Source organism: Sceloporus undulatus, chromosome 1 (genome assembly GCF_019175285.1).
Source record: "Sceloporus undulatus isolate JIND9_A2432 ecotype Alabama chromosome 1, SceUnd_v1.1, whole genome shotgun sequence".
NCBI classification, from domain to species: domain Eukaryota; kingdom Metazoa; phylum Chordata; class Lepidosauria; order Squamata; family Phrynosomatidae; genus Sceloporus; species Sceloporus undulatus.
The window spans coordinates 95,662,974-95,683,781 of NC_056522.1; the positions used below are offsets into that span (position 1 = coordinate 95,662,974).

At 36.5% G+C, this 20,808-nt stretch overlaps 1 protein-coding gene across 15 annotated transcripts in view; it reads right to left on the reverse strand.

Moving 5' to 3' along the window:
* Positions 1-20,808, reverse strand: part of EYA4 (EYA transcriptional coactivator and phosphatase 4) — a 171,702-nt gene that overhangs the window by 110,025 nt on the left and 40,869 nt on the right. The window contains exon 1 of one of the 15 annotated variants that reach the window (XM_042476100.1): positions 8,573-8,807. The exons of the other annotated variants lie outside the window; for them this stretch is intronic. The gene's annotated coding sequence lies outside the window, so the exon portion shown is untranslated. Of the gene's footprint in view, positions 1-8,572; positions 8,808-20,808 lie in introns of those variants that run through there. 15 annotated transcript variants of the gene reach the window in all.

The window sequence follows — 20,808 nt, forward strand, 5'->3', positions numbered from 1 at the left end:
CAGTATATTGGGTATTGTGAAATAATTTAATTTTAATGTAGAATGACATAGAACTGTGAATGGTGGTCCTATGTCCTATGTCACTCTAGCTTTTTGTCCCAACTTTAAATAAATTACCCAAGATGCTGCACTCTACCCCTCTATTGTCCCTAAAGATTCAACAAGGTGCATAGATTTTTAAAATGTTCAGACCAAAACCCAGAACAGATTCACTGTACCATTGACAGACTAATCATCCTGCGCCTGTTTACACATAAAGAATATGGCTGTCTTAGATCCTGCACATGGAGAAAGGTGGGATATAAATCAAATAAATAAATTACAAACTATCACTACAGTTTACCAAAGAAGATTACTATGTATAAACAGGCTTCCATATAGATTTCATTTAATAGTTCAGGAACACGATATTAAAATTTGATGAGTAACAGAAACCAAAGTGCATAGAACACCTTTCTATACTGCATTGTTTGCAAGTGGGACAAGTATTTAAATGTGCACACACTTACCATTTCTGCAGCAAGCATTCTTCCTTTAAAAGTACAAATAAAGCTAGTAAGGGCTTGTTTGTATAAACATATTCTATATCTTAAGAATGACTGGAGTGTGCTCATGTTATTTTGAAATTCCCAGCAAACGTTAAGAAAAATTGTCAGCATTTATTATGAGATTTTATGTTTGAAAGTTAATTCTATTAAAGAAACTATGATAAAATGTGCTAAAGATCTAGGAAGAACTATAGATTTGAAGAGCTGGCAATTTTCTAGAAAGAAAACACTTCAATTCTCAAAATGCCAAAGTATCAGAGAAAGCTACCTAAACATGGGTTATCTATGGCACTTGGCTCTGTCTAAATTAGCAAAGATATATAAAAATAAGGGAAATAAATGCTGGAAATTCGAAGAAGCGATTGGTAATTGGTACCATGTGTGGTGGACATGTACTAAGATTAAAAAGCTATGGAAAAACATTCATAAGAACATCAACAACATATTAGGCATAAAATTCAACATTTTACTGGAAATCTATCTATCAAACATGACCAATAAAATCTCTAATCAAAAGGCAAAGAAGCACTGGAGCACAATATTTTATATGATCACCATGGCCAGAACTCTCATAGCAGAAAAGGGGAAATCAAAACATTTGCCTACAATAGATGAGTAGTTGTTGAAAGTTCTAGAAAATATAGATATGGACAGGTTAACCAACTGGATAGAAGGAGAATTATTTGAAAAAACAAATACAGACTGGGAAGTAATAGTGAAGTTCTGCAAGAAAAGATGGTCAGAAAGACAAAATATTTAACCTTTTGGATTAGGGAGATTTCTAGTAACAGAAACCGCCTTTGGAAATGAGCATATAACTGTAAGTAACGTAAGAAAAAATAGAAAATGTAATAATACATTTAGAATCATGTATCAAGTGTTCAATTAAAATAAATAAATAAATAAGTTAATTCTATAATGTTACATATTATAAAATGGAAAAATCCCTGCCATAATAGTTGGATTTGTTTGATTACTTAAGTTATTGTTAGTTAATTGATGTTTAAACCAGACTAAATCATGTGATTTATAGAGAATGGTGTGCTGGCCCAATGACCGTAATAAAGTTATTATTATTATTATTATTATAGAGAATGGCATGCAGGTTCTCATTGTTCACCTTAGCAAAACAGATTTTGTTATTCACTCCATCAAAAGAGTTTCTTTTGTCCTTATCTTCTTCCAACCTAGAATTTCTTCCCTTCATGCTCCTTAATATAACTGTTGCCTGACAATAGTGTGAGTCCAACATATCTGGGTGCTTTCAGTTGGGAAAGGTATAGAATCTCATCCTACAACATCTCTAATGCAGTTTACTATTCATCTGCATTTCAGTTTTCTTTTCACATTCATCAGTGCACAGGCACTCCATTTGTTTGTTTGTTTATTATTTCATTTATAGCCAGCCTTTTCCCCCAGAGGGACTCAAGGCAGCTCACAGATAAAACCTTTAACAGAATTCAAAGAATTAAAATGTCAATGCATATAATATACACACATAAAATATACACAATATAAAATATAATATAAAATCACATAAAATATACACAAGTTAAAAACAGTCTAAAAACCCATCTGCTCCATAAAACCACCCTGCTATGCATTATGTACAGAAAGCCTGCCAGCATAAAAATATTTTTATTTGGCGGTGAAAGGTCAGGAGGGAGGGGGGCCAGCCTAGCCTCCTGAGGAAGGGCATTCCAGAGGATGGCAGCAGCCACTGAGAAGGCTCTCTCTCGTGTCCTCACCAGGCGAGCCTGTGATCTTAATGGAACCAAGAGAAAGCCTTCTCCTGCAGACTGTAGGGCTTTTGTAGGTTCATATGCTCTCTCAAATAGTCTGGACCCAAGCCATGTAGGGCTTTATAGGTCATGACCAGCACTTTGAATTGTGCCCGAAAACAAATGGGCAGCCAAAGGAGTTGTTTTAACAGGGGAGTTACATGCTCCCGGTAACTAGCCCCAGTCAGCATTCTGGCTGCAGCATTTTGAACTCGCTGAAGTTTCCAGACAGTTTCCAAAAGAAGCCCCACATAGAGTGCATTGCAGTAGTCCAAATGGGATGTAATCTGTAGCCAGATCTGATGTCTCAAGGAACGGGCACAGCTGGCGCACAAGTTTAAGATGTGCAGATGCACTCCTGGCAACTGCTGAGACCTGGGCATCCAGGCTCAGCTGTAAGCCTGAGATTTCAGGGGAAGTGTAACCCCATCCAGCACAGGCAATGTCCCTATTCCCTGATCTACCTTACAACTGACCAGAAGCACTTCTTTCTTGTCTGGATTAAGCTTCAATTTGTTCAATTTGACACCTCACTCCAAAACTCCAGATGACCTCTCCCAGCAGTTTAATGTAGATGTTGAATAATATGGGGGACAGAACAGAACCCTGAGGCACCCCACAGTCCAGCAGACAAGGAGTTGAACAACACCACCTTCTAAGAAAATCCAGAACCACCGCATAACAGTGTCCCCAAGTCTCACCCTAGAAAGGCAGCTCAGAAGGATACCATGGTCAATGGTACCGAATGCTGCTGAGAGGTCCAGCAGGACCAACAAGGATACACTCCCCCTTTCCAGTTCTCTGTGTAGGTCATCCATAAAGGTGACCAAAGCTGTTTGTGTCCCATAGCCAGGTCTGCTACCTAATAGCTGAGCCATAATGCATTATGTATTTTCTCCTCAAATGCCTTGCATATTAGGTTACTAAGGAGTGGTTTAAGTTGGAATGATCTGTTTCACCATAAAGACAACAATAAATGGATAGCAACAAAGATTGGTCATTGAATCAAGAATAAAGAAATCTTAATCTGAAATTTTGGAGTCTCTGAGGATACGAAGGACATTCTTCTGTGCAACTGAATCGATGCATTCATTCTGCTGCACCATTCTCAGTCAAGTGAGGTCTGCAAAAATCAACAGTACAGAACATGTCTTGCATTCAGGAGCCAGGAACACAAAATTCAATCTGTAATATTTTCACTTTTAATCAGATATCTAACAAAATTGCTTTCCTTTGCACCCATTTGAGAGCCGGATTGGAGCTGCGATAACAGTACACTGTGGCCCCAACCCAACATTTTCCCAGCACAGAAAGAAGTGGCAAAATGCTGCTCCTTTTTGTGTCAGGAAAAAGGCACCTTTACTGCTACCACCAGTTTTCCGCTGCCGCCTTGTGGTCGCTCAGGCTGCTTCATGGCAGCCTCCCCAGCGGCTTGGGGGCATGTGTTGTGTGTACACCACACCCCCAAGCTGCTGACTCTTTTTGCCGGTCTGTTCAGCCCCTTAATTAACCATGTGCATAACACTGTGTGAACAAGATTACAAAGAGATTCATTGGAACTCATCCCAAAAGATATTATACAAATTTGTATATTGCACTATAATACAAACTAATCTAGAATATATTCAATAAAGGAAGAGAAGTTAGTGCAGCAAGACACAATGAACCTCCACTGTCCAAAAAGATTCAAAACATTTTCCTTCCATACAGGCCCATGTATTTCAGATCTATATTTATGTATTTTACCTTAGAGTGTTTAAATAGTTTTATGTGATTCAATATACACTGTACCCTGCCTGAAGTCTTGGCAGGTAAGAAAATAATAAGTATGCATGTTATTATTAATTAATAATTATACATTATTATTATTGGTCTAAATTTCTAAAAAGGACCTAACTTCTTGAGGGCCTGTTTCTTCAAACAAATCACTTTCCCACCCTATCCTCTTTCCAAGACTCTTTCCCCCTTTTCTCTATTTTTGATTGGTTGTTCTGTTACTCTTTCATGATCTTCAGAAAATTCTCTTTCTAGTCTACCTAATAGTAGAGCCATGATGCATTTCCTGCTATCTTGATACTAACTAATTTTCCTAAGGTAGCAAGTCTTCCTGATTTACTGAATCTGAAAGAAGTAGAAGCATCTCATGCTAATGAATTTGAATGACCTAACCCACTAACCATATTTTTAACTTCAGAGTTAATTTGGGAATCTAGGGTGTTATGAAAAAAATACTGGAAAAGCTGATGCATTCATGCTTAACAAGTTAATTCTTGGCTTTGTCCCTTACATTCTACTACATTTTTTCTGGATTATTATGAAAGGAAGTTAAATAAAAGATACTGTTCATTTGTCACAACCTAGAGCACAGTGGTATCATTCTCCAAATTATGAAGTAGACAAAATTCAACTACATATTTAAACCAGTTTCAGCCTAAAGCGATATGTTGTTGTTGTTGTATGCCTTCAATTCATTTCCAATGTATGGAAAACCTAAAACAAATCTATCAACTGATATATGCAGAGGCATAAATGGAAGTAAGCTACTACTTATGTCAAGCAATCATTCAAGGAATACATTTTTTATTCCATTCTGCATGTAAATGTTTATGGTTGTTGTTTTTCAAGTCATTTTCGAGTTATGGCAACCCTAAGGTGAACCTATTAAGGTGGTGGTGGTGGGTTTTTTGTTTTTGCCAAGATCTGTTCAGAGGAGATTTCCCCTGAGGCTGAGAGTGTGTGATTTGCCCAAGGTCACCCAGTGAATTTCATGGCCGAGCTGGGAATCAAAGCCTGGTCATAGACCAACACTCTTACCACTATGCCATTATAGAATCATAGAGTTGGAAGAGACCGCAAGGGCCATCCAGTCCAACCCCATTCTGTCATGCAGGAACTCTCAATCAAAGCATACCCGACAGATGGCCATCCAGGTTATGTTTAAAGACCTCCAAGGAGGGAGACTCCGCCACTCTCTATTGAGGGAGTTTGTTCCACTGTCAAACAGTCCTTACTGTCAGGAAGTTCCTCCTAATGTTGAGGTGGAATCTCTTTTCCTGGAGCTTGCATCCATTGTTCCAGGTCTTGTTCTCTGCAGCAGCAGAAAACAACCTTCTCTTCTCCAGGCGAAACATCCCCAGCTCCCTAAGTCGTTCCTCTTAGGGCATGTTTTCCAGACCCTTCACCATTTTAGTCACTCTCCTTTGGACACACTCATTTCTTAACACCTTTTTTGAATTGTGGTGCCCAGAAATGGACATGCATTTCTATACAGTTGGCCCTCCATATCCACTGATTTTTTATCCATGGATTCAGGCATCCACAGACTGAAAATATTCTATCTATCTATCTATCTATCTAAATTTCAAAAAGCAAACCTTGATTTTGCCATTTTATATAGGGGACACCATTTTACTATCTCATTGTATTTAATAGGACTTGAACCTCCCTGGATTTTGGTATCCGGGGGGGGGGGGGGGCTGGAAACAAATCCCAGCAGTTACCAAGGCCCTACCGTACAATAGTGATATTTTTTTTCAAGTGTAGAAAAAGTAATAAAAATTTCAAATGTAGAATAACCTCCTTTTCACCTCTATTTTTGATATAGAGCAAATGTGAAAAGTGCGCTTAACTACTTCACCAAGTGTAATAGTTTACATGCCTACCTGGGAATATATTTTAATGAATTTAGTGGAGCTAACTTCTAAACAATCATGGAAATGTATGTAGTTTTAGGGTCCTTGTTTGAAGTCTGCAGCATGTAAAATTTTGTTAAACATATATACAAATCCAGTATACATCTGTATTCACTTTAAAGACATTTTAGAATTTGGGCTCATATACTGTCGTGTACTATCATTTTTTCATGTTTATTTTTATTGTTAATTAGATTAAGCACCGACCATTTTACATGTCAATTAATAGCCAGGTGCACTCTTAACAAAACGTGACCATTTTGATCAGTAAGAATACTTAGTTTTATCTACAAGGATATTTATTTGAATATTCCCCATTACTGTAATCAAACAAAGAGGTCCTAATAGAGCCCAATTCTCCATTTGTGATTATTTATTCCTTACAACTAAATGCCACAGCCCATATTGTTTTACAGATACTATAGCTTTAATTTAAGTTATCATCACTGGGCATGGACTTTTAAGATTAAGTACAATGTAAATCATATATATCCTTTTTTCAAATTAATTATTCTACAAATACTTTTTTTCATACTGATGACATGTTGGGTAAATTGCATTAGAGTTTGTTTTGCTTTTTAAAAGTGTATTTTTAGACTGGCTGGAAGAAACGTTTGCAATCATTTTCATCTCTACAATACTTGTCATTTGTTGTTTTTCTATTTACTTGTAATTAATATTTTAACACATTCCTGCCATTAGTTAACTGCTTTCAAACAAACTTGAAGCATACTCCAAATGTTAAATGTATGTTAGAATTTCAGCATCACACGAAGGGGCTTCCTCTCATGCAGCAGGGCTTTTCTTTCTCACTTGATTCCAAACCAGCTCCACAGTGCCTCCCCCTCAACTCTTTGGACCACATTTTCAGAGCACAAGGAGAAAGGGAGGAAGGAAAACATTATCTTTTCCACTGGAAGACATACCAAAGGTGGAGGTAAAAAGAGAGAGAGAGAAGAAATTGACTATAAATGCTATTTCATTCTAACTATGCTAATATACATTATAGTTGCTTTTCTTAGCTCATCTTAAATTACCACTGGTAAGCAAATAATACCAGATATCATTCAACATACTCTTAATAGGTTGTTTGGCATTTATGTTTCTTTAACAGCTGTCTTCCATTTTCTAAACATGCACTCATCATTTTCCCAACATTAAATCTGAGAGGACTTCCCAGATGCTCTTTATGGTACATGCTATGGAATTTATCAAACTATTTTATACAACCATATAGCGTAATTATACTTTTTTAAAAAAAAAAATGAAGGACTTCCACAAATTTAACATTTCAACAATTTCTAAGAAAATGTAATATGCTACATGTTATTCATTTAGACACATTTTTCTATTAAATATTCTTTGCTTGGAAGTATTTCCATATTTTAAGCGTACTGAGCAAACTAAGAAAAGAAACATATAATCAGATACTGCTGCTTGCTATTCACTAGATTCATACAAACCAAACTGAGGAGCACACTTGCGATTATAATTTATCATATTTTTTCTGTGACACATGCTCCCTGAACAATACAATTCCCTCCAGCTGTAAATCAATTTTCATAAATGGACAGTATAAGCATTTTATTTATCTCTAAAAAAACATTACTTCCTTTACTAAAGTAATAAAATACTACTCCTAAACCCAAGGACTCTCCAATGTTGTCTTGAATGAAAGAGACATTTAAGAAGCAGTCGTTGTTAATGCCAATTCACATCATGGATCCTGAATGGAAAACGGCACTTAACGTTGGCTGTATATGTATCTGAGTCGGCTGTTCTTTCTACAAGGTAGAAAATGTATTATGTATACATGGCTGCAGCAGATTAACATCTGCTGAATGGGTATTATTTTACATGCAGATACTTTATTGGCATCATTATATATCAAATCAAAATTTCCAGCATATCTTCTAAATGCAGGACATTTTGGCTTTGGAATGCCAGGTCAGATCGCCAAAGCAAAGAAAGAAATTATGTTTCATTTTCTGGTCAAAATAGTAATTCACCTCTGGAACATTACAAAACTAGTACATAAAAGGTCTTCATTTTGGACTACATATTGGGCTACAAATGTTCCCCACACTTATCACAGCATAAGCTCCACTGCACATAACAGGATTTACTTCAGAGTAAGTATACATATAATTGTGCTGTTAATTACAGTAAAAAATTATTCTAATGAACAGCTAAAACTGTTACGTGTCTCTCTCACAAAAGATAGCCAGAATTAATATTTCATGTATTAATTATCCACATTTTCATTTTGCTTCCCTTCTTTTTACTGAGAATGAATGCATCCAAGTATGAATTCATGTTATTTATTGAACAATCATTTATGAAATGGCTTGCAAGTAAAGTGATGAAAGCAATCTCTTAAAATACTACACAAAGGGATAAACACAACTCTAAGCAAACCTGAAAAAAGAAATTATATCTAAATAAAAATTTAGTGATTTCCTGGCTTAAATTATTAGACACTATATGCTCTCTCAACTGTTTCCTGAACATGCTAATCACTACCTCATATGGAAATAAATCACAAGCTTACCTCATTTCCTTTTCAAGAAATTTAAAAGAACTCCCCAAGCGTGCCAATTCCCTTTTCAGGTTTTGCACCAACTATGTTCTGCTACACAAGTGCTGGAGATGCATGGCTAAATTGAGGATGAAACAATGCCATAGACAGCACTGTTGCTTCGAACTCAGGTAGAACTAAGACACTTTATTCCTCCTTGAGCAGTCACAGCAGGCTCAGTGGGCTTACCTAAGTTAACGAAAGTGAGATCTGGATAGTAAACAAGCTTGGCTCAGACCAATGGCTTTCCACACCCTTCTGTTTATAGTAAGATGACTTGCATTCAGAGGTCACCCTCATCAACAGCTTCTGTCTTTCACTTGCTATCTTATGTGGTGCATTTATCTCTGGGCTCTTTTAATGAATCCAGCTCTCCAGCCCCTACTTGCCTGCTGTCACTGTGACACATCTGCTTCTCATTATAGGAAGTTCTTTTAAATGCATACAATCACTTATATGTACACAAAATACATCAATATAATGTTTCAGTATAGCCAAAATGTAAATGTAGTAGCACTAAAGTATTTTTAAATTACAAGATGTTTTCAATATGAAATAATAATAGTATCTCCTCTCCCAGAACAAGAATGCATTAAACACCATCTCCATAATGTAAACATAAAATAAAATAAAATAAATATAAAATAAAACATATGTTAATATACTAGAACCAATATACAACCCCTTCAGCTCTATCAAAACATCCAAATGGAGTAGGACATTACTCCCATGATAATAGCAGATCAGCTTAAAAATAAATAAATAAACAAATAAGAGGGAAAGAAAGAACTTGACAGAAAACAGAAATTGCATAAATGTAATTTCCATAGTTCTATTGTTACTATTGTTACCATATTTCATTTCCTCCTGCAATAATACAAATGTATGATTTCAACAGTCTTTAATATGTCTGTGGACATGATAAGTATCCTTATTATTACTGTTGCTATGATGTTCATCATGTAATTAAAGCTCTTTAGGACATTGCAATAAATAACAATTTAGCCAAATAACAGGTACAACAACAGCAAAGTTAACTGGCAAATGTTGTTTCTGTTTTATGTCAGGAAGTCCTTTCCCACTCTATCCCAAGGTCTAGAACAAGCAAGTATACATTTACATACAACAAAGAAGCAAAATCCTGAAGTTCAGTGTTGTACACCAGATACTTAAAACTGAAGATGGCACTCTCTCCCAACACGAGCACAATCTCGCTTGTTGCCCAGACATAGTGTTTGAGTGAAAGTTACACCTGCAGAACATTGTCAGCACATTGTCCCAGAGCAACATTTAAATGACAGCAGTCTGACTCCGTTAAAGCTAATAAAACATGATTGATGACTGGGATTAAAAAGCTATCTCAGTAGATTAGGATATTTGTGCCATCATTTGACAGCTCCAACACTGTATTATTAGAAAGGATTGCCAGGACTGCAAGGGTCATCATTAATGCTTACATTTAGGACCACCCTACACTGTACTTTTTTAAAGACACAGCTATGTTTTTGAAAGTCAAATCTGCATCCACATAATGTATTACTGATTTAAAAATCAAACTTTTATGTAGAAGTAATAGTAAATTGAAATACTTCATTTTTAAATACTGCTTCACATATATTTTCTCAGCAATCCTGAGAACAACCCTTCATAATGGGTCACAATTAGCTTTCTCATTTTACAAAAAAAGAAAGACACTTGGGCTTAGAAAATAACGGTTTCCCTAAAATCATCTAGAAAGTTTATGCCTGAGATTATATTTGACCTGGGGACTTCCTAACACACACTTTTAACAACTATGCTGCTACAGTCAGTAACATAAAATGGATTTTAAATCAGATTAATATTCTGACATATTTAAGCTATGCTTGTGACTCAGGTCTCACTTTTTTAAAGTTATGAAAGAGAACAGATAATTCATACATTTTGCTTAAGTTACCAAAGAGAACAGGTAATGCATACACTCCCAATCTTTCAATGTGAAATTTTGCTATTTAGACATTTAGCTACTACTTATTTGGTGTCAGAAATAATACAGAGGATTTCCTCAAGGAGGTGCCCCTCCACAGTAATTATTTGAAATATTATAATTCCAAGTAATCCCAATATTATCACATCATCCAGTGTAAAATAGCTAGCTTCTATGACAATAAAAATCTGGTGAACCATATTTTGGAGAACTCACAATAGAACTAATTGCTCTTTATTGCTACAGCAACAAAAGCAAACGCCAGAATCCAAGAACAAAATCTGCATAAGTGAATATAGAAACAAAGGAAATATATTTAGTTATTTCTATTCTGTATTTTTAAATAAATACCTTTTGTTAATTATATAAAACCTATGAAACATACTTATATGAATTACAACTAAAGAAACAGAAGTTATAAGAAATACAATCTACATTTCATAAATATATAGATTATTGTTTTAGAAACATTTATGGAACTATGAAAATTAAAAAACAAAACAAAAACCAACACAGAAAGGGACCATCTGAACCTATCCGATCTTGAACACTAAGCAGAGTCAACTCTGGTCAGTACTTGGATGAAAGACCACCAACAAATACCAGGTAGTTAAGCTATATTTCTGAGAAGGAATTGGAAAAACTACTTCTGAGAATTCCATAACTAAGAAAACACTATGAAATTCATGGGGTCACCATAAGTCAACAAGCAACCTGAAGGCACATACACACAATGACAATAAAGAAATTAATATAAAATCATGATATCTGTTTACAACATAAAGGGATTATTAAGTGCCTTTCAAAACAAAAAAATGTCTTCAGAAGATGAGTAATGCCCTACGCACATTATTAAGCGTATTATCCAGGAAATCATGTGAACTGAATTTATGCAATATAACATTCAACATTTCTTTAAAAAAGAATTTCCCCAATACTCCAAGTACACTTTCCAGAATCTTTGTGGGAAACAAAACAAGATGATATAAGTCATTTAAAACTGGTGCTGAGTCTAATATTTTAATGTAACAATGATGTTCCTCCTCCCACAAATGTAGGCCCATCTACTCAAAAAGCTCAAAAATTGCTATCTAAAACTCTGGCAATGACGTACAAGAAAGAAATCTTTGCTTTATGAAACATTGTTAAAACCATATAAAAACTGGCATTGCAAGTACTATCTACTTAGTATATGGATGAATCTATTAATTTCAGTTTCATTTGGTTTCTCATTCTTCTGGTCTTAGATTCAGATCCTCCAGTTTCCATATCAGTATGTGCTTTTTAAAAAATAGTCTGAACAAAAATTTGTATATGTTATCAGGAATATTTCTCCTAAACATATTTGTATTTCATGTTTTACATATTTTTCCCAGCATACTCATACATTTTCCCACTAATATATTTATTTTTCCTGCATTTCCACTAGAATTTAAAGAATTTCAAAGCAGAACTATGTTTTGGTTTGGAAAATGGAATGTGTGAAATAAATATGTATGCACTAAAGTTAGAACTGAGAAAATATCCTTCATCCTTAGAAGATGTGGTGTAAAACTCAGTAATTTGTGCACCTTACTGGAATGAGCATACGAGAATACTCAAGACAAAATGAAAAACCTACACAATCCAAACATACTTGTATATAAAGCCCTACGCACAACATTCTACAAAACCTATAATAAATATCACTGATTAAAATCCACAGAAATTTCAAAGAGAACCTTACCATTAGCAATAGTAAAACTGGGTTTGTAAGAAAGTCAGCCTCTGAGCAGGAGAGATGCTGGTGAATTGTGAGCCCTGGTGGCACAGTGGTTAAATGCTGCAGCCACTTATGGTCACAAGATTGTGAGTTTGATCCCAGGCACAGCTCTATGGTCCACTCAGCCTTCCATCCTTCCATATGTTGGAAAAATGAGTACCCAGCTTGCTGGGAGCAATTGGCTTACACATTGTAAACTGTTTAGGGAGTGCTAGTTCACTGATAAGCGGTATAAAAATGTACTTGCTATTGCTATTGCTATAATATCTAAACTTTATAGGTAAAGGTAAGGTTGTCAAGTCACATTCGACTGTAGGGGGCAGTGCTCATCTACATTACTAAGCCAAAGAGCCAGTGTTGTCAGAGACTACTTTGTATGTCATGTGGCCAGTATGACTGCACAGAACAGAACCTTCCACTGAAATGGTACCTATTTATGTACTTGAATTTGGATGCTTTCGAACTGCTGGTTGGCAGAAGCTGGGACTAGTGATCGGAGCCTATTCCATCACACGGCACTTGGGCCTCAAACTGCCGACTTGCCGATCTTGCAATCATCTTAACTGCTTGAGCCATGTACAACAAAAAGGTGAAATCATTAGTTCCCTATAATGGGGTGAGAAAATTGGACTGGAATTCTCATCAGTCCTAGCAAGTACAGCAGTTCAACCTTCGGAGGGCCACAACAGACAAACAATTGAGCCCTCAAAAGTATAATGGAGTTGTCTACACTACCTTAGATTATAAATAAATGCATTTTTATTAACATTTGAGTTCTTTATTTTTATTTTTAATTACATTCCTTACAGGATGTGTAATTCTTCTTCTTGTGTTCTTAAAATCATTCCGTTACTAAGTAAATTGAGTAATAATGTTTGTTATTACTATCTAACTAATCTCTTCAGTGTTGTCACTAGCTTTACAATGAATACTAAGGCCACCAATTAGGATGGTATGCAGCTACTGTCACACTTTCCAGAACAATCTCACTAAGTTTAAAAACACAGCTCTTAAAGTTAGAGGCCTAGGTCCCCCCCCCTTTAGCTTCAAACAAAACTGAATTGATATTTGCTTTTGAAGTACATTTTTTACTTTCTTTACAATGCAAAGCTCTATTGCTGACTAGCAAGAAACAGAGTACTGTATAATGAATTAACACTTGGTGGGGAAATGTGCAAGTTCTTAAAGATTATGTATGTTTCCTCATACTTGTCTGTAGCTCTAGCCCAGTGTTGCCAAACTTTGGTGCTCCAGATGCTTTGGACTTCATCACCCAGAATTCCTGACTGTTGGCCAAGCTGACTGGGGCTCCTGGGAACTGGAGCAAAATTTGGGAAACATTGCACCAATGCCTTAAGTCCCACCCATTGCTAAAGTGTGGCTCCCTGCAAAACCATCCTCAAATTGGAATTAAGACCCTGGTAGAATCATAGATTTGGAAGAGAGTACAAGGGCCATCCAGTCCATCCCCCTGCCATGGAGGAATACACAATCAAAGCACTCCCAGAAGATTGCCAACCAGCCTCTGTTTAAAAACATCCTAAGAAGACTCCGCCACACTCCAAAGCAGCATATTCCACTGTCAAACAGTTCTTATAATCAGAAAGTGCTTCCTAATGTTTAGCTGGAATCTCTTTTCTGAAATATATTCCCCAACATTAGACTAAAGTAAAAGATGGAATTATCATAGCTGGTTCCAGAGCTAGAAACCATTACTCTTTTGAATTACAGAAAGAGGGGTAGCTGTGCTGGCATATCAAACAAAAATCCACCAAACAATGATACCTTTATTGGCCAGCTGAAATGTGAAATATACATGTTACAAGCTTTTGAAGCTCCACTGACTTCTTCATCAGGCAAGATGTTACAAACCAAACTTTTGAATTCTTTTGAATTGCCATTCACAGAAATCCGCAGTGCACTCAGTCAATTGACCAGCTGACCAGGGGAGTCTGAGAACAGTAATCCAAAAAGTAATTTACCAAACTCAACAACACTTCTCTATATGCTTTACTTAAATGTGGCTTTCAAGAATGGGACCTCATCATATAAGATTTCAGGACAATATTTCAGTATGCACTATAACGTAAATAATAAATGATTTTAAATCATCACACAGTACAAGTCATAACAAGTTTAAATTATACTTTCAAATTGCAAAGGCTGCTTATATGTGCATGACTTTTATTGCAAATACAGTTGTTTTTGTTTCTCGACCAGACATCAAACAAGTCATTGCTATAGCTCTACCAGGAAAAAAACATAGTGCTTGTTGGATTCCAATATGGCTTATACTAGGGAAGTCAAAATACATGCTTCACAAGCAAAGGTCCCAGGCTCAGTCTCCTGGAAAGTGTGATGAATCTGCATGATTTACTGATGGTAGACTGATAGCTTGACTCAGTACTTCTATAACACACCTTTTTATGTTCTCATTGACCTATCGCTGCTAAGCATCTTAAGGCCAGAAATTTCACATGACACCATTATGACAAGAAAAAATGAAGATGCAGAAGGGAATACAGTGGGGCCTCCGCATACGCGGACTTTTTTTAAGCGGCTTTGAGCATACGCGCTCAAGCCACTGGACACGCGCGGGGCGGTGCGTCCCATTCAGTTGAATGGGCGCAAGCACCCGTTGCGCTGTAAGCGCCCGTTGCACCCCGCGCACCTCCGCACCGCCGTGCACGAGCCCCATTGTTTACAATGGGGCTCGAGCATAGGCGGAAATCGCCATACGCGGCGGGATCCGGAACGGATCCCCCGCGTATGGCAAGGTTCCACTGTAATATGATATGAATATGAGATGTAAGGTAGTTAATTTCCCCAAAGATGAATTCAATTATTTTGATGTTCTTAATTGTCTTGCATAATCACCTATTCCATTGACTCCATTTATATCTAGCCTTTCTTTCCTTAAAAGAGTGCTACAATTTATTACCACAGCAACCACACAAGTTATTTTAAGCTGTGAGATGTGTGAGTGTAGATTTAATCCTGAGTCTCTTCAGTCACATTCAGCCAGTATAATACAATTTAAAATCAACTAGAATGACTAAAAGACTCTCTATTCATAATGTTAAAATAAAGAATATGTGTATATTGCTTGGTTATTGGCACTCTCTTCCAATAATAATAATAATAATAATAATAATAATAATAATAATAAATCGTTTATTTATAGCCCGCCTTTCCTTGAGATCAAGGCAGGTTACAACATCATGAGAACAACAAATGATAAATAAAACAATACAGTATCAGCATTAAAACCGAGAATTAAAAACACAGATTAAAAACCATACAAAGACTAGCCAAAGTGTAGGTACAAGAGTGCAAGGGTTGGGGGAAAGAAGCGTTACAACATCTGGGGGAAAGCTTGTTCGAAGAGAAAGGTTTTGAGTCTCTTCCTAAATTGGTCGAGGGAGGGGGTCGAGCGGAGCTCTTCGGGAAGCGAGTTCCATAACTGCGGGGCTGAGATAGAAAAGGCCCTCTGTGCAGTCAAAGAATGTTTCGAAGAAGGAACCCTCAGAAGTTGCTTCCCGGCTGACCGGAGTGTGCAGGGCGGATCCCTTTGTAAAACAAACAAACAAATAAAAGCAAACCATTCAGTTTTAAAAGTTAGGTCTGGCATTTATCATCTCACCACTCTATAGAAGATCTCCCATATTAACAAATGCCTCCAATGAGATATGAAGTGTGTATCTTTCTGACAGAGAAATCACTGTTCCTAGGCAACAGACATATAGCACTTGTAAAGTAACTGATGGAAATCCCAGTGTCCCAGGATGATGATAGCTATTTCATCTGAATATCAATGGGCCAACTGCCAGAGGCTTAAGGACCCTCTAAAGGTTCAATAGAAAGTAGTTCAATAGAAAGGTTCACAAGAAGGTTCAATAGAAAGTGTTTCAAAATGATAGTGGTGTTACCCTCTTTGGTGTCACCATATGTGGGTGCCCAGAAAGGCATGAAACAGTGAGCATGCTCAGATGATTCTATTTCTCTCTTCCACTACTAACATTTAACATATCATACTTATAAGTACATATAAAACATCTAATATATTAAAATACAATAATATAAATATAAATAAACAAATAAAACATAATACCCTAAAGAATTTTAAAAACCCAAGATGCAGTTCCATATTCATATTGGATTGCAGTCTGAAACACAAAAGTGTTTACTTCTGACTAGGCATGTATTGGATGGAACTGTGATAATCTAAAACAGGATGTGTCATATTTTGCTTCTTTTGCTGTGTTCGATTATTCTAATTTAGGGCTTATTTACACAAATCTGTAAACCATCAGTTTATTTATTAGAAAAAAATAAGGGAAGGAAATCTGTAATCTACTGCAATAAAACTTTTATGTAAAAACCTCTTAACTCTGAATATTTCTAAGCTGAGAAATAACAACCAGGCTGGACTTTTGAACCTGGGAGGAAAAAAGAATTACAAAAGGGCGATTCCAAAACACAGTTTAAAAACAGCAGAGTTCATATCCGCCTACAAACGATGGGGAATGTGGGCTTTCTAGAAGTTCAACAGCAGTTAGTCTAATGGTCTGGGAATTGTCTTGAGTTTGTGCCAGTACAATTAAGGATCCACACAAAGTTACAGCTTGTCAGTGAATATATTTTTCAGAAGTGTGTTTGCATAGCTAGACTTGCTCAATCAGCCTATGTTTAATTTGGCAAAAGGCAAGAGAGCTGGCACTAGAGTATTATACATTTGTAGAAAAAAATGGAAGAATCTATTGGACTACAGAGAAGCTGCTGGAGCTTCTGAACCTGTCACTGAACGAAACAAATGAAAAAGCTTGAAAAACAGCCCACCATTTACCAAACCAACCCAAAAGAGAAACTGAAATGAATCCAATAAATTATCTGAGTTTTTCCCCCCAGAAAATGAAAAACCTTTTACCTTTCAGGTATATAACCATTTAAAAAAAAGAATACTATTGTATAAGTCATAAAGGAGAACATGAGCATTTTTTTTTCTTGCTTGACTTCTGGCATATATATATAGCCTCCAATTAACTAAATGCTTTAGACCAAAGCTGAGCAGAGTGCAGCAGCATATGGCTCCAAAATCTGTTTTTTTGTGTGTGTGGCCCTTGAACCCTCCAAATTTCCTAAACTGCCCATGTTATGCTCCACATCAAACAGTGAACTGCTCCTCCTGGAAACCTCCAGAAACATCAATTCACTTTTTAAGTAGGTTGTATCTCAACCCTCGGCAACACTTCTGTTGCTTTTTATGGTTTTCTGGCCTTTAGGGCAGTCCATGCAGACCCTTCCCCCAGACTGTCCCATGGGCAAAAATACTGGCCTCAAAGCTTGTTACATTACCCACTTCTCTCTTATATATTTCATTGTAAATTAAATTTCTCTTTTAGGAAAAAATTCAGCCAATTTACAATACAATGACCTGTAAAATAAATTTTCCTATGAACATCAATCAAACTAAATATAACCACTTAAAAAATAAGGTGAGATCTTGCAGTTGCGAAGCCCAAATTTAACAAGTCAACATATGGATAAGCAGACAATTTTATAACCATTACTGGAATATCATATTGTAGTCATAGATGGAAATATCACAAGGTTTAAACAGAGGCATAGTAGTGTGGTGGATTTAAATAAGGGCCAAACTAGGCATTATAGAAAGGAATTAGGTACTTTCCCTCCAACACTATTTAAAATTAAAACAGCCTCAGCATGGTATGAGGCAATGGAATAAGCACTTACTGCTGACCAAAGGGTACTAATAGATATGCCCCCCCCCCCCCGACAATTTAATCTATCAAATGATTAATTTTGGAATCCTAGCCTCACAAACTATTCTGTATTCTGATGGAAAACACATCACTGCCTAAGCATGTCACGTTTTATCCTTAGTTAACTAGCCACACAAACTTTCCTGTATTTCCTGCCAAAGCCTAGGAAAAGTCATGGTTTGAACATTGAACGACTACTCTGCATATCAAGGTTCAGCTCCCTGTTGGGCCATGAAAACCCACTCAGTGACCTTGGTAAAGTCACACACTCTCAGATCCAGAAAACCTGGTTGGCTTATGAAATGTTGAAAGCACACAACAACATGATGTTCACAATTGCTGCAGGAAGTTGCTGATTTCACTTTACACCCTGTTATGAACTAGCCATCATTGGCAAGCAAAATAATCAGGATACAGGCATAAGAAAACCATTTTCAAATGAGCCATATTCTGTGCTCTCACTAGGGAAGTCTATCCAGACTTGTATCAACAGTCCTACTGTGGGTTCCTGATCATGCAGAGCATTCTTCCTGTGACTCTTAATGTCTAAATACCCAAATATGGATATTTTAAAGAACACAGAAAGAGTCTTACTGGCTCAGACCAGCAGACTATCCAGCCTAACACTATTTAGCGCATAAACAGGAAACAAACCCAACAGTACCCTCCTCCCTGCCTTTCCCAGTAACTGATACTGTCTGATAATACATATACAGTCTGCCCTCTTTATCCACGGAGTCAACCACTCATGGCTAGAAAATATTTTATAAAATATATAAATTGTAAAAAGCAAACTTTGATTTTGCCATTTTATATAAATGCACCATTTTAATATGCTGCTGCATTAATGACACTTGAGCATCCATGGATTTTGGTATCCCTGGGGAGTCCTGGAAGCCAATCGCAGTTGATACCAAGGGCCCACTGTAACATGCAGCTATCATGGCAAGTAGGCATTGACATCCTTGCCTTCCATACTGCAAAAGCAAACAGTTGTTAAACTTAGAAGATCAAGTATTTCACTGTAGAAAGAGGATAATTCAAACTTTGAAGCAGACTGACTGAGGTAAAAGAGATGACATATATGAGATGAAAAAGCAATACAGTGGAGCCTTGTTATACGCTGGGGTTTGGTTCCAAGATCTCCCGTGTATAACAAAATCCGTGTATGCTCAAGTCCCATTGAATATAATGGCATAGCAAAATGGTGTCCCTCATAAAAACTGGAAAATCAAGGTTTGATCATTGAAATTTATACTTTTTTGGAACATTTTCAAACCGTGTATGCTTGAATCCGTGTATAAAAAATCCGTGTATAAGAAGGGTCGACTGTACTAGGCCAAGATTTCCAGGTTAGGTCAGGTACTTGGAACTTCAATACCTGAATGAGTGCCTCTCCCTATCTCTCTATAAGCACATGAGGCCTGGAGCAATGGGGACAATACAGCATAGGAGGACATGAGAGAGAGCCCTGCTATTGTTATTGGTTTTATTTAGATTTCTCGTCGCTTAAACTGGGACTTAAAGAGGTTTAAAAATCAAAATGAGTACAATATGGCTATTGTATGAAGCATATAAAATGACATATTAAAGTAAAATTAATCTATTAACAACATTAAAACATTTTAAACATACAATTCAAAATAATAAAAAGCAATTAAAACAGGTTATTAAAAATAATACAGCATGCTCTTAAAAGCCCTTTTTGTCCCAACTATAAAAAAAACCTCTCTGCTTGGAGGTCTGATGCAAAATCAAGACAAGGCTTTTTTATTAAAGCCTTTAGGATTTAATTTATTTTAAATGTACATGTTGTTGTTATTATTGTTGTTGTTGTTGTGTGCCTTCAAATTATTTCTGACTTATGGTGACCCAAGGCAAATCTATCCTGTGGTTTTCTTGGCAAGTTTCTTCAGCGGAGGTTTGTTTGGTTGTAATTGTCAGCTACACCAGTCCAGGCGTCTTCAAGTCACGACAGTTTATAGAAATAAATTTAACAATATTATTTATTTATTTATTTAAGATGAACTATATTTGATATGAACTTTCAGCTACAAATTTGTACAAGGATTTCATTCTGCTGAACATTTTTTTTAAAAAACCCTCCCAACTTGTCTGTGAGTCTGTTGCAATTTGTATTTCAGAATCCACCAGCTATGGGTAAGTCTCAAAAATAAGCATATTTGAAAAAAAGGGTCTCTCAACTTTGTATTCAAAAATATCTTAGGCAAAGGAGATGATGTGTTCAAGCAAGGCATACAGTTTCAAACATGTACAAACTATGAAGACATCTAGGAAGAAATTAGCAAAAGAAAGGAAGGGTTCCATCCTATTAAAAAAAAACATGTCTGCACCCCAAAACTCTGCAACAGAACTAATCATGGGACAGATTTGGACAAAACAAAGGGAAGAGGTATACAGATGTGGACTTTTAATTTGGAGTTTTTCCAAGTAGAATTACAAAGAAAGGGGGAAAACAGAAATGACAAATGGGGAATACATACAACATGAATGTGAGCTACCCATACATATTAATATATACAGAATGTGGATTTGACAGATGCTCAGATCCCTAACCTCTTGACAGGCTGGGCAATTTGTATTGTACCTCACATTGCACAGTCAACAGCTATCTTAAGGTCATTACACAGCTAGGCTGGCCCCCTCACTATTTGTTTTTCGTCTTCACAGCAAGATG